This window comes from Maylandia zebra, linkage group LG19, assembly GCF_041146795.1.
Source record: "Maylandia zebra isolate NMK-2024a linkage group LG19, Mzebra_GT3a, whole genome shotgun sequence".
Lineage (NCBI taxonomy): Eukaryota > Metazoa > Chordata > Actinopteri > Cichliformes > Cichlidae > Maylandia > Maylandia zebra.
In genome coordinates, this window is record NC_135185.1 from 24,029 (window position 1) to 39,950 (window position 15,922).

Sequence of the window (15,922 nt, forward strand, 5' to 3'; positions counted from 1 at the left end):
TTACATATATATCATTTTCAGCCATCAGCAGTTTTACCTGCTTGTTTGGACACAGAGCATCTCATAAAGCAGTGCTGGCATTAAATGGATGCAGTCGCATTTCATAAGCTTTATGAAAGTTACTAAAATGTCTTCTATTTATTAATCATATTTAAATTTATAGTAGAGACTAAAGTAATACATGCAGCACATAAGAAATAATGACACACCACTCAGCACTCACTGTGTCCTTAAGGGCACAAGCATCGCTCGTTCGCTCCTCGTCTGGCACTCAGATCCTTTTATTCCTGTCCTGACGTCTTTTCTGTTTGTCTTCTAGACTTTTCCAGACAAACGATAATTTATGTCTTGGTAAGCAGCTACAGGTAAAAGATAAATAAATGTGTATTTCAACCCATTTTAATGTAACAGATGGATCTATGGCGACGCCATCGTCATAAAGCTTTCCATGAAACGTGTTGGTCACAATGAACACAAAAGTTCGATATCATAACGACTGAAAGGACAAATCTTTTACTGCACAACGTTCAGTCCCGTGCTTCTGCAGTTTCATCTGTTAACCCCCCATAACCTCAGTGTTCAATTTTTTTTAGCGCCATATCAAAACAACTGTCACTTCACTTTATACTGTTTTTGTTTATTTGTTTATTTATAAGGAACCCCATTAGCTTCCACAACAGTGGTTGCTAGTCTTCCTGGGGCCCAAACCATCAAATACCATCGAATAAAATGTTACACAATGAAGTGGATACAAAATATCCACATCATTTGTCTCTCACATCCACAATAAGGTTTTACAATTCTGAAAATATAAGCATGTGAATATAACAAATATATAAAAAACACTCAGGGTAAAAATGTTACAATATTAGAAAGAAACCCAACAATCAGACAGTGTTCGGTGATGAGGGGAAGGAAAAACTCCCATTTAACAGGAAGAAGCCACCAACAGAGCCAGGATCAGGGTGGGGCGGAGCCATCTGCTGGAAGGCCAGTGGAGGGTGAGGGAAAGAGAAGTGAGCTCTGGGAGCTTGGACATAAGACAAAAGTCCTTTTGTATACTTTTAAAATGTTAAATAACTTGGGGCACAGTTACCTAACAGACCTTCTCAACGTGCACAGAGAGCGCTCAGATCCTCTCACCAGCTGCTCTTAGTGCAAAGGCCCTGACGAAAGACTAGAGGCGACCGAGCACCTAAACTCTGGAAAAGTCTTCTTATCAATGTCTGCATTTAAAGCACGTGAAGGTCAAACTCCTCTCCATCACCTTTACTGCTGTTGTTTCTAATCAGGTGAGACAGGTGACTTTTTAAGCCGTCAGTAATATCTGTTAATGAAGACAGATTAATCATTTCAAACTGAAGCATTAATTAATGTCAGGACTTCAGTCGGATTCCAGCTTCCCTAATTTCAAACTTGCTTTCGAGCTGCATCCAGACACAGTGAGGATTTAACACAGTTACCAAAAAAACAGAGCTCTGAGGGTGTACGCAGAGTGAACGTAGTTACAGAAATACATCTACTCTAATGACATGCATCCCCCACTGCGGTGCTGTCCATTACTGTCAATGAAAAGATTTTTAAGAAATGATCAGACAGGAGATTTTGGGCAATTCTGCTAAATGTTCAGTTTGTCTGCCACAGATCCTGAGTGTGCCCGAGACTATGTCATGGTTTCAAAAAAGGAAGAATAAATAAATGTAATAATTCAACCAAAATATATGAATATGTTATTATTATTATAATAACTCAAAGTGTAGTGACATATAGCTGTTGCAGTTATTTCATGGTTACAGTCACATCATCAGTGCTGTCACTGGCAGTGAACTCACCACTGCCGTCACATAATGAGTGCACAGGTGGTGGGTCGCTATGATGCTGCTGCACAAACACCGAGGTGGTGTCCAGGTCCACAAACCCAACACGTTGTGTTGCCGTGTTTTACTCAGTTTTATCTATGCACACTGTTCCATATCTGCACAAATCAGTCGTTCTTATTTTTCCACTGTAACTAAGTGGAGACAGCCAAACACATCTTTACAAGAGGAAAATGTTTCCAAGCCTGAATATTCTCAAAGGTGCAAGTGTCTGTAAGGAGCTTTGCTTCGCATTCAAGTAAACTAGTGAAGTGTTCAGTCAACGATTTTTTCTGGACGCTGAACTGATGGACCCCCGATAAGGTGAACTAGGGGACAACTGCAATGAAGCCTAAAGTACAAACCCTGACTTTGGCGAGCCTCCTCTCAGTGCTTTAATAAGATGCGTAGCATCACAGGGAATGCCAGGACTGTGGTGTCTGGTGCCAGCATCGCCCACAACCACAGAAGTGTGTTTGAGGGTTTCTCTGACCTCTCCCACTGAGAGAGGGACTGCTTTAATAAGGCTGCCTTATCTTTATTCACCATGCAACCTCCCTTCAAACACACATGCACGCACACACACACAAGCTGTGGAGTGGGCACTTGCACCCAGCGTCATGGCCGTGGCATGACCACAGCTCTATTAGTGGTCTCCAGGACAGCAGCTGATCCTCTCTCAGGGTCCCTGTCACACTGATGTCTTCATCACTAAGCTGAGCAGACAGACCAGACCTGCCAGCCAGTGGAGGTGACAACAAATCCAATTACCTACCCTCCATGGTGTCTGGACCAGACTTGGGTGGAGGTAAGGCTGGGGGCTGGGTGGAGTGTGGCAGAGTGACAGTGGAGCAGGTTGCTAAGCTATAGAGGAAGAAGGACATGAAAGACAGGGTGCTAGCACAAGCAGTGACACCGAACTGGCAAACAGGCCTGTGGTCGTGGTTTCAGTGTCACCGTGGAGGCGGGACTTTATTTCTGAGCCACAGAGCTGTAATCACAGCGTTTATGACTGTTACGATCTGAACGATAAGACTTGTGCATGAAGTGTTTAGTGTCAGTGTGTATGAATGGATCAGTCTGTTGTTCACACGCCTCTGTGCACAGTCAGGTCTGTCTCGTGTGTTTTCAGCACCAGGCCACATGTTGACAGGTGAGTGTTGCCAGCAGTAGTTATGGTTATTTTTGGAGTGGGAAACAATAGTGGACACAGTGGGATGCCAGTTACTGGTAATTGTCTTGCTGCAGGCCTCCCACAGCCGCTAATGCCAGTAACTACAAGTCTTATAACTTGGTAACTGCCTAAATGGTCACCTGTACCACACAGTAAGTTCAGCATAGCAAGGATATCTTTTCCTCATCTGGCTTTACTCACTAACTGTTCATCAACTGGAGAGCTGAAGGTTGGGAGCCATGAGAGGTGCTGGGAGCACACGCCCAGTCACAGACAGCTTTACTGGACCCAAAGCAGTGGTGGGTGAGTGTGTAATAGGTCATCATGACTAGAACAGTGATTAAAGCAGATAAAATCATCATGTTCGCCACTTCGTTAGAACTGCGCGTTGTGCGACACGGTTTCTGTACGGTCTGTTTCCCCCTGTGCTAATGATATTCCAGTAGAGTCGCTCAGAGACGGACACGGAGGGGATGCTGGAGCCATCTGAAAACTTCTTCTCCTCCTGTTTCAGTGCTTATGTGGTATTAAAATAATAAACCAGGGTAGCGCTCTGCCTTACAAATGTGTAACTATGAGAACATGTTGTAATATAAAGCGTCAGATCCCCGTCACCTCCCTGTTACTAATTCATGGATCAACTGTCAGATAAATTTAGAAGTAGCAGCTCTCATTTCACTTTGGAACATGAGAGTTTACACACATTTGCCTCTCCTCTTCCTCAGCATCAGCTCTTCAAAGACTTTGACCTCTTGCTCTCTGCAGATAATGACTGCTGACCGTACAATACACCACGAAGCAGTCAAACGTCTTACAGCCCATTCAGGGCCTCTGTTTACTTCCATATCAAGCAGCGCAGTTGTGGGCAAAATGCTAACCAGCTGAAATCTGAACATCAACACTGGTCCCTGCTGATTGGCTTGGAGAGAACGTGATAAAGACCAGCGCAGGTTGGGCTCGATCCGCGGCATGGACTAAGGTGAAGCACAAGGGAAACGTGTCTGGTAGGGATGACGTGTGGAAGGGAAAGAAAAGCAAAAGGCGGCAAACAGCCAAAGCAGAACTCCTCAGCCATTATGTTTTCCCTCACTCTGTCAGTCTCCTCTTTCCACCGGAGCCCCGCGCTGTGTCGGAGGAGTCCCACCTTATCATCCACAGAGCCTCAGCGTCTGGAATTTCGCCTTCATTCGCTGACTTTGGTGCCCAACCGGAGAAGATCATTCACCACTTCCTCTCCCGACATCCCCTCCATACAGGCACGGGATGATCGATTCATGAGAGGGAAAAGGAGGGGATTTTGGGACAGTGTGTGTATGCTGTGAGAGTTAGAGGGCCTCTCACTTTTGAAGGTGGTTGAAGTCTTGCCAGAATATTTCGTATTCATAGTTAAATATTCAGTGCGCATGGTGGACAGGGGCAATTTCTGCAGTCAGCCCACCATCCAAAAGTGAAAGGGATGTGGCTTGTGGATGAAGGGAGCTAGAGAGATAGACACGCATGGGGCTTCATGGTAGTCAGATGAGAGGCTGCCAGCTGCTGATGGGTGACTGTTTGAGCGTGGCGCCTCAGGACATGCCCGTTGAAAGGCGATCCGATCCGATACCCCCACTTATGCAGAGTTTATATACATATGCATACATATCAATTGCAGAACTTCCAATGTTTTGGTCATTATGCCAAGTTGTTTGAGCGAGCATCTTGCATGTCTGAATGGGGAATGTAGACCTACTGGGCTATGACCACTGAGAAAAGCCTCCTCCGTATAAAACGACCCCAAATGTAGAATTGCATTGACTGGTGTGTGTCAACAAAAGCTGTGAAAGTGACTAAAGTTTGGATAAGAGAAGTTGCAGGAAGGATTAATCCCAGTGAGGACAACCTTTCTATTCCCTGTGAGGCCAGTAATTATAGTAAAGCTTTTGGTCTTATGTCTAACAGCACTAACTGCTCTTTTACTGACATACAGTTGGTGTTGGCACACATTCTGTAAAACTGTGTGGCTGCACCGTAACAACAGAAACTCAGATGACCTGTGACGTCAGTCTGCTGAAGATACATCAGCACATATTTATAATCAGAAAAAACAGGCCTGCTGTGTTTGTGGTGCAGAAAATGAACCTAATGTTTCACTGCTTTGGGATACGGCTGGAACGAGAGAAAAACAAAAATGATCTGACTTAATGTCACCAAACTACCAGGTGGATGTAAACCTTGAAGAGCTTTGTGCAGCTGCAGCATTTGGTACTGTTGACCATAATATTTCAAACACGCTGCTGTTATCAAAGTAACTGCACTGCAGTGATCCTCACACACAAAGGTCGTGGAGTTCAACATGGCTTTGTGCTGGGACCAGTACAGTTTACATTACACGTGCGTCTCAATATTACGAGCAATTCATTGATATACAGGCCGATTAGTTAAACTATGTGTGAAAGGTCTGGATGACCTCTGGTTACCACTTCTAAATTCAAATTGCTCTTGGTCTTACAAACTGTGGAGACACTGTGTCTAACCAAATATGTACTTTAGATGGCGTTACTCCAGTAACACTGTGAGTCATTTCCGATGTATCCTTCGGCTGCAAAGACAGAGGAGAGTGAAGCTTTCACGTAGGATTCATTTGCACAGTATCCCTAAAATTGGAAACATCCTGTCTCAAAGTGAGGCTTAAAATTAAATTAAATTAAATGTATTACTTCTAGGCTGGACCACTGCAGTTCATTATTATCTGTTTGGTCTAAAAGCTCCCTGAAAAGCCTTCAGTTAAACCAGAATGCTTCAGCGACAGCTCTGACAGGAACGAGTAAAAATACAGAAAGCGAAGACGACGCTTCTCCCACATTAGCTTTTCTTCACTGGCTTTATGTTAGATTCAGAAATGACTGTAAAATCCTGACTGACAAAATCTTGAATAATCAGGTCATAGTACTTCAGTAGAGAAGCTAACCGAGCGTTGCACTTTCAGACTGCAGGTCGACTTACTGCTCACTTGTACTTCCCAGAGTTTCAAAAGTAGAATGGGAGGTGGAGCCTTTGGCCCCTCTGGTGTGGAAACTCTGTTATTGCTCCCAGTTTGGGTTTAGAAGACAGACACTCTCTGCTTCTAAGATTTAGTTTAAAGCTGGACTTTTGAATAAAGCATATAGTTAGAGCTGGGTCAGGTGACCTCGACCCATCCTGAAGTTATGCTACGATAGATTCAAGCTGCTCGGGGTTCCCATGATGCACCGAGTGCTACTTCTTCAATCATCTCTTCATTCCACTACTGTACTTAATCATTAGCATGATTAAACTCTGGCTCTCTCCCATGGTGTGTCATATATTACTTATAGGCAGTGTTGGTCAAGTTACTTGAAAAAAGTAATCAGTAACTAATTACTCATTACTTCCCCCAAAAAGTAATCGCGTTACTTTACTGATTACTTATTTTTTCAAGGAAATAATTACTTAGTTACTTAGTTACTTTTTAAAAACACGATTTACAACCTGAGTAGGTGATAAAGCGATAGATCTTTCAGCCCAATTCTACTTTTTCTGCATAATCCATCATACAAAATGTAATCAAATGGAAAAGTCTCTTTTTAAAACTTGTTTTATTAGTTTTAATCTTTTAACTTTATGCATCAAGCAAACATTTAATTATATGCAACATTCTCTGACTGGAAGAAATTAGTTTAACATTTAAACCTATTTTCTGCACATTCCAGCACATAAAATAAAATATTTTGTGTGTTTACACTCACTCTTTCAAATAGATGCAAGTAAAACACAGCAGAAAATAAATAAAGTCAAAGACTCAGCGGTCCTGTTGCTCTATTTTCACTGTAAAGATGGACTGCGGTAGGCGGAGGGTTACCCTGGTGCAGGTGTGCCGCGGTCAGTGGAAGAATCCGTGAGTTTCCCATTACGTCGTAGCTACTCGGTGCTTGCTCAGAAGTTTAGGGTTTTTTTGGTGTAAAAAGAAGTTTTCTTCCCACGCACGATGGACGCTAATGTTTTTGTCACTTTTTACGGAATCAAACTCAAAGTAAGGTCAGTACTTCCACGCTTTAAACGCTGCACGCTCATACTCTCTCCCACAATCGATATATGATCCATTGTTGATCTGCACACAGCTGTTGGCACGAACGTCGCACTCGCTTACGTCACTGTCGTGAGACATTCTCGCAAAAAATCACGGTTTTAGTAACGCAGTAACGCAGCGTTCCTATGGGAAAGTAACGGTAATCTAATTACCGTTTTTGCAATAGTAATCCCTTACTTTACTCGTTACTAGAAAAAAGTAATCAGATTATAATGGATTGGATTTATATAGCGCTTTTCAAGGCACCCAAAGCACTTTACAATGCCACTATTCATTCACTCTCGCATTCACACACTGGTGCAGGTAGCTACAGTTGTAGCCACAGCTGCCCTGGGGTAGACTGACAGAAGCGAGGCTGCCATATCGCGCCATCGGCCCCTCTGGCCAACACCAGTAGGCAAGTAGGGTAAAGTGTCTTGCCCAAGGACACAACGACCAGGACAGAGAGCCCAGGGATCGAACCGGCGACCTTCCAGTTACAGATACGCTTCCCAACCCCCTGAGCCACGGTCGCCCACCTTACTGCCCATCTCTGCTCATAGGTACATAGAGAGAGACATGGGACTGTATAAATGTGAAGAGAGAATATGAACATGTACCCAGCCTCCACTCTGTGAGAAAGGAAAAGATATCCCCTCTTTGGGTGATGTCACAGGTCACACCTTGTGGTTTGGAGGTGATTAAAAAGGACGAGGAGATGTGTCGAGTCCTATTCATCAGAGAGCTTCACGTTCCTCTCTCGTCACACCCTGCCGGGCCGGGACAGGAAGTCGCTCCTCTCCCCTCTGGCCCCGATCCAGACCGATTCAAAATGGTGTACACCCCCTCTAACTACACATCTAAGTGATTCTGCTGCACCCCCAACCACAGCCACACACACACGCGCGCGCACACACACACACACACACACACACATGCACACACACACACACACACACACACACACACACACACACACACACACGCGCACACACACACACACACACACACATGCACACACACACACACACACACATGCACACACACACACACACACACACGCACACACACACACACACACGCACGCACGCACACGCATGCACACACACACGCACACACGCTCAGAGGGGCTAATTAAGGCTTTAATATGCAAATGAGAGCCGCAGTAAATTACACAGCTGGCAAATATGCCTGTTTTTGCCTGAAAATACATCATGAGTGCAGCAAGGAGTGTGTTGTTGCAGTTGTTGTTGTGTTTGCAGAGAGACTGGGGATTACCCCCTCTACCCCTCAGCAACCCCCCCTCGTCTGCTGGAGAGACTCATCCAGCTTTGTCCCTTTCAGAGGTATCATGAGAGAAATGTCGGCTGCTGCATGTTAGTGAGGACAAAACTGGAGTTTAAACACGCTGAAATGAAACCAGCCAGCATTCACATATACGATATGATTACCTGCTAATGACCAAACATTCATTTCACACATATATAAGTGCTGAACAAATCCAGCGGCCCTACATGAACAATATTGGTTTTTACCAACAATCTTCTGAAAAGAATTATTATTATTTCTTATTTCTGTGCTCTTTAATGACAATTACATTTTTAATGTAAATATATAATTGTAGTTGTTAACCATAAATGTTCATTATGGTCATTATTTTAGCCAAATGACAGAAAAATGAGTTTTAGTCGTTACATTTATTTTTTCTCACAGTTGCCTGAAAAATAACAAAATAACTTTGAGGTTTAAACAAGTTTTGACAGATTTGTATAATATTGGTGCTTTGCTGTTTTGACAGTGGGTCTAAGATAAGATAAGGACAATAAAGACACTCACAGTTTTGTTCCGTGTGTTCGTACAGGTACCAGGCTGATCTGGGAGCAGTGAACCCTGCTCCCTCCAGCTACTCTAAGCCATTCCTCGCTGCCCTGTGAGGCATTGCTGGGAGGCTTGTTCTGCCTGGTTGCTGTTGTCTGCCTACGCACTTTATTCCCCAGAGCAGCAGTGTCATCATGATGTGAGCTCAAACCTGAGTGCTGACTACATGCATGGTCAGGCTGTCCCGTCACCTAGCTACCCTCCTGGGACTGACCGTGACAGGAAGGGGCCCAAACACATACCCAGAGACCTTTTTGTCTCACGCTCTTCTCCAAATAAGAATCCACGCTCCTTCAGATGATGCCCCCCTGTGCAGTTCATTTCTCACAGCAGTCTCTGCACAGATCCTAGCAGGCACAAGCATCTTTTCTCAGATGTCACTCTCGTCGCTCTCACATTCACAGCAAAGTGATCCAAAGGCAGTCGCTAAGCTAAACCGAGGTGTGAACAGTCAGCATTGTTGGGTACAGTCAGAGCTGATCTTTTCACGGTCATTTATCAGACGTGATCGTCGTTTTTATTTTGCCTCGAGATGTTTTATGTTGGAAGGTAAAAAAACACAGAGAAAACCCAACAATCATGTGAACCCCTGTGAGCAGCACGTTGGTGACAGTGGGAAGGAAAAACTCCCTTTTAACACTTATTACCTGTAGTGTTAGTGAAACATGAGAATAATGCCAAGTTTACACCATGTTTGTTGATGAGATGTTACAGAGACTGTGTGAGAGTCGTCACCTCCTAACTGACTATTGCTAGCTGTACCAAACACAAAGCTGAGCGTAATGCAGTAGTCTGTCATGTACCAGTATGTAAACCAGAGTCACACTGGATCAGATGGTTCTTGTTACATGAGGCTGCAGGTTTTCTTTGTCAACACTGAAACATCTGCAGCAGATTGGACAGAAACAGTTTCAGAGGCGTGCTGTTTGATTCCTGGGCACGATGCACCGCAGCTTCAGCTCCGAGTCCAGCAGGATCCTTAGACGTGGTCTGGGTCCTCCAGCGTTCATGAGCTGTCTCATGTGCAGATGTTAAAGTCGTTCTCTGACTCTCTGAGAGCTTCTGGTAGTGACAAAGACTTTACTGAATAATCAGAGTGTCTGAGATGCTCCGAGGCTCAAACATCAGTACAGTTTTCACCTCTAAGGAAATGAGGGCCATGCGATTTGAATGCCACTTTTATATAGGAAGAGGTTCCCTTTGATTGGCTGGGGTCACAGTGCTGCAGGTCATAGGAAGCAGTGTCCTGCACGCACACAACACTTGTAATTATGACTCAGTGAGACAATAGCTACACCTTGCTGACACACAACATTCAGCAGAGCACCATCTCCAGCGTTATCGCGCAGCTGCTCTGCTGGAGAACAGCTGACGGGATGCACACGCTGGCCAAATCCAAAGCCAAATATTTAAGCATCAAACAGGTAAACATGCTGCGAGGCTCCGTCGTCCAAGCCCACGTTCAGGGAGAGTTGGGCAGGGAAGTTTAGTTCATTAGCTGGGTTACACAGTCTCCTGATAAGGGTGTATAAACAGCTCCACCTTGTAGTGGCTACAGAGATAACTTGCCCCTTGGAAAAAAGCTGCTTTCCACCAGGGCCAGGGTGCATGAATATTTCAAGTGGGTAAATAATTAATAATTAACAGTAAACAGGCCACTGATCAAATGGAGCAGTGTGGCAACAGACATGAAAAATCAGACTCTTGTAAACAAAGACAAGAGGCCCCAGATTTCCTCCCCTCTCTCTCTCTCGCCTTTTAAATATGCGCATCTTCAATCACCCCCCACATCGCCATAAAACCACACACATACAAGAGACACATGTATGAACACACAGTCCATATCAGTGACTGTGACAAATACACGGCGCTGCCACAGCCCCCTCTGTCACTCGCTCACGTTCATGCCCACACTTATTTTCCTTTAGAAGAATGAAATTTTCACATATTCCTCGGCGACCCGGGGAATGTGACTGAGCGAGAACACTTGATCTGGCCGCCCGCTGTTTTCTGATGGAAAGATTTGCTTTTTAATACAATCGTCACTCCTCCCACCTGGATATGCCAAGCCAAGCCAAATCCCAGCTGTGTGGCTCTAAAAACCACAGAACAGAGCTTAAAAATTCCCTTATTACAATTCCCCCAAAATGTCCCGCCACACTAACGTCGAGCGATGGTGGAAATGCTAATCACATCTCTCGGCAGCTTAGAGGAGCATGGAAATAGATCCGGCAGCGTGCAGGTTCGGGTGCAAAGAAAGAGAGAAAAAAAGATGAAGAAATCCCAGATTTAATGACACACATTCACAGAAACGTCGTGGCTCTTCTCCAGAATCTGGCACATCCTGCCGGTTGACTTTAGCCAGAGGACACAGTTAATAAACATCAGACTAAACTGTGTAAACAACAAACAACCCCACCAAAGCAACAAACAAACAATGCAAACAAAAATAAAACATCTCTGGAAGCCGTGCACGGATTGCCTTCAGAGTTCGTTTTAAAGTAAGCGTTGCTTTCCTCAGAGATTTTAATTAATGCTTTAATATGCAAATAAGTTAGCAGAGATAAAATCATGACAAACAGATGGCAAGTGTGGGTAATTATTTTGTGAATCCAGCAGGGGCGTGTATTAAAGTTATGGCATCGTTTTCCTCAGGCCTCTGAAACCAGGGAAGGTGAAGAGAGCGGCGCGCACACCCACACCCACACGAAAACAAAAGTCACACATGAACCGAGACATAAATGAGAGACTTGTGGCTCAGAGAGACAAATCTGTAACCGCAGCCTGAGTGGGACAAACAGACATGGAGCCTTTCATTCTAGATCAACAGCACTCCTGTTTATCAGGGTTCACTGCACCCCACTGAAGCCCTGCCCCATAACCTGATGAGCTACATGTCACACAGGCATATATGCTGGCTACGTTACAGGCTTTACATAACGGGTGTCAAATATGAGGCCCAGGGGCTAGAATTGGCCGGGCCAAGACTCCAATTTGGACCACTGGACAGTTAAGGGTTGCATAGATTTTACAGTTCTTCTACCGACTCCATACACTTCCACTCACACTAGAGCCAAGTTATTAGCCAAGTACTGTATAGTCCAGGGGTCTGCAACCTTTAACACCAAAGAGCCATTTAGAGCCAGTTCCCACGCAGAAGAAAACACTGGGAGCCGCAAATACTTGTTGACATCTAAAATGAAGATAACACTGTATATATATTTTTTTACTTTTATGCTTTGTGTGAACAACTACAGTGTGTTGCTTATGAAATCCATGAAGTGCTACAGAGAAAATGACATTTTATTTATGTAATGAACACATTTTGAGCTCTTAAAGAAACATAACAAAGGAAAGCTGAACTACAATGATCCAGCAAACACAAACTGTTATATCGCCTTTGAGCTTTTGGAGCCTTGACCTGACTTTTAAAAAATAATTGGAAAAAAGCTCTATGCTGCTACAAAATGAAAAAGAGATATTTGCAAAATTCTGCCTAAATATGTATTTTACCAGGTTAAGGTGTGTGGCGGGGCGTGGTCTGCAGCGCCGCTGCAGGGGAGGCGGACGCCGGCTGTATGTGTACAGCAACCATGTGTGAAAAGCGTGTTCATGGAAACATCGTCGGGTCTGCCGTGATATATTTACAATGGGACTTCTGCTCCCGAACCTCTGCGCACAGCGTCTTCAAATCGGGGCTGTACGAAGTCACTTTCATCTTTATGCAGGACTGTAAGCTGTCGTCTGTGAGGCGTGAGCGGTGTTTGTTTTTAACATAGTTCACGGTGGAGCTGCTGACATAAAGTGGATCCGAAGATCCATAATTGGCCTCGATAAATGCACGGCGTTTCGGCGGCTACACCGGCTTCCACGAGTGTGACACTTATTTTGAGCAAAGGAAAAATAATTTAATATAATTTTATTTTTATATTTCAATATCTCAATAATCTTCCAATTTAGAACTACAAGTTAAAAAAGAACTAACATAAATAAATTACACTTCAGCTAAATACTTATAATTTATTTTCCCAAACCACGCGGAGCCGCACTATAAGGACTAAAGAGCCGCATGCGGCTCCGGAGCCGCGGGTTGCCGACCCTTGGTATAGTCAAACCTCTGAAATGGGCGAGGTGGCTTCACCATGAGTGAAACTGAACAGATGATGTTGGATTTTAAAAATCTTTTTCAGGTGTAACAAAAACTGAAATGAAGCAAACAACCAAATGTCTGAATACATACTGTAATAGTACAAAGCTGTCAAGACTAAATTCAAGTTCAGTTCTGTTGAGTCTGAAAGTTTAGATCATATTTTGCCATCATTTTGCTAATGTAAACACGAGTAATCAGTATCTAACACCAAGCACTCACACAGAGAAGATGCAGTTCAAGTTGCACCTACCTGCTCCTGTTGGGGTATGTGGTCCACATGTAGACTACAAAGAGAACGGTTGATTTTCAAGGCCAGACTCAGGGCCATCAGGCCTCCCACTTTCACCTCATTGTGACGGAGGTCCAGCCTCTGAATCTGAAGACTCTCAGCAAGGAACTCAGCAAGCGCCACAGCACCTCCACCACAAAAAACGGGATATCAGGAAGATACAAGATGCAAACCCAAAATAATCCCTCTGTAAAGATAACATTACTTTATCTCATATTATTTTCAATTCAGTTTTTAAATATATATTGATGTAGAGAAAAACCCTCAGGAAGGTTGGGGGTGAAGGGGAAGAAGACATGATGTTAGAGCAGACTTAAACAGGAAACCTGAGCATCAGTATGATGGGATATATCAGTGTTAATCTGATAATTCACTGGAGCAGGGGTGTCCAACTCAAGGCCTCCAGGTTTCAGATCTCACCCTGGGTCAGCACACCTGAATCACTTGACTAGTTCAATTACCAGGCCTCTGGAGAACTACAGGACATGTTGAGGAGGTCATTTAGCCATTTAAATCAGCTGTGATGGATCAAGGACGCATCTAAATCCTGCAGAACACCGGCCCTCGAGGCCTGGAGTTGGACACCCCTGCACAGGAGGATACCTGAAAAAGTAAACTTGGGTCCTTTAAAGGCTCATGGGATAAAAACAAGTTATAACATGATCTTAGCATATGATCTTTAGCTAGTGCCACAAAGTTCATCCATATGGGAAAATAATTTGAAGATTCAACAGCTAACCAAAAACATCATGGCTCTGGATACCAGAGCATGTTTTTCATACAGGATCTGATGGAACTGGAACAATAATTAATGCCTTGCTGCCAGGGTATTTAATTACATCAATCCTGATGTAATTAAATGGTACATGGACTGATCCCTATAAAGTACTTTTCTACTCAAAGCACTTTATACAACATGGCTCACTCCCCCCATCACACAAGACTTTTTTCTACACCTGAGTGCTTTCAATCCAAGTTTCACTCATGTTCATTCTCTGTCTGATGGATACATCACAGAGCAAGGCAGGGATCCAACCACCAACCCTCTGATTATTGGATGATCTGCTCTAATGCCTGAGCACCAGACAGCAACAACCAAGAGGCCAAGGTTTCCTTTGCATCACTGAAACTATTATGTATTGGAGATTATGTAGCGTGACCACGCCTCCAAACACGCTCCTTCCGGTTGTCATCTATATAGGTTCCCCCCAGTTCTGCAAACTGTTCATTCTCGTTTATGTGCAAACAGGGTCGTCGAATACCTTTCGACACAGCTCATCTCTCAGGAGTAACGTAATTTTACTCACCCTTCGCTACAATCGCCCTCAAGTCCGTCAGCGCGTCAGACGAACAACTACCCAAGCTCTGCATCCATCCCAGAAACACACCGAACGTCATGGCGGAGCTTCCAAAAAACCAAATGCTGACGACCTCCTAGCAGTTTTCTCGCCACCCAACATACGGTCTGCTACGTCCATCCATCCAGTCGGTTTATCTCCGCTAAATCCAGTCATGAAGCAACTCCGGCCGCCTGTCAGCAGAACTCACAGCTCCTCTCACGTTGCTCCGAAACGGGTCACAGGCTGGGCGACTTAGCCGGCAGCGCTGAACCCACGCTTCCAAACAAAGCCAGGTAGCACGGGGAAGCACAGCTCTGTTCTCCTTCCTACTAACACCCTTTAATGCAAGCCGGAAATCTGTCACTAGCTCCATACTCTACTGTTCTCCATCGTCGTGATGTATCAATCCCTCCTTTCGCTAAATGCTTACGCAAGTTGGCACTGGGATGCCCAGTTCTTCCCATTCGCAAACGCAGCAGCAAGCTCCCTACCACCAAACTGCCAGTTTCTCAGAAAAGATGACACACACATAAAAAAACAAACAAACTCCGCAGCAAACGTCGGCACCCAGTTGCCAGGTTCCCAACCTCTCATCTGCTAAACTCCAACATTGGCACCGAGTTGCCAGGTTCTCAGCAACCCATCTCTCCTTCGCAAAAATCTGCAGCAAACCTCAGCACCGAGTTGCCAGGTTCCCAGCTTCTCATCCCTCTGCTATACTCCGCAGCAAACCTCGGCACCGAGTTGCCAGGTTCTCAGCCACTCATCCCTCCTCTGCTAAACTCTGCGGCAAACCTCGGCACCAGGTTGCCAGGTTCTCCGCCACCCATCTCTCCTTCGCAAAAATCTGCAGCAAACCTCAGCACCGAGTTGCCAGGTTCCCAACCTCTCATCCGCTAAACTCCTTAGCAAGTGTCGGCACTGAGTTGACAGGCTCTCAGCCACTCATCCCTCCTCTGCTAAACTCTGCGGCAAACATCGGCACCGGGTTGTCAGCCTCTCAGCCACCCAACCCTCCTTCGCAAAATTCTGCAGCAAACCTCAACACCGAGTTGTCAGGTTCCCAGCCTCTTCCCTCCTCGGCTAAACTCCTTAGCAAACGTCGGCACCGGGTTGCCAGTTTCCTTTATCCCTCATTTGCGAAAGCAGCAGCAGCTTTTCTACCATCGGGT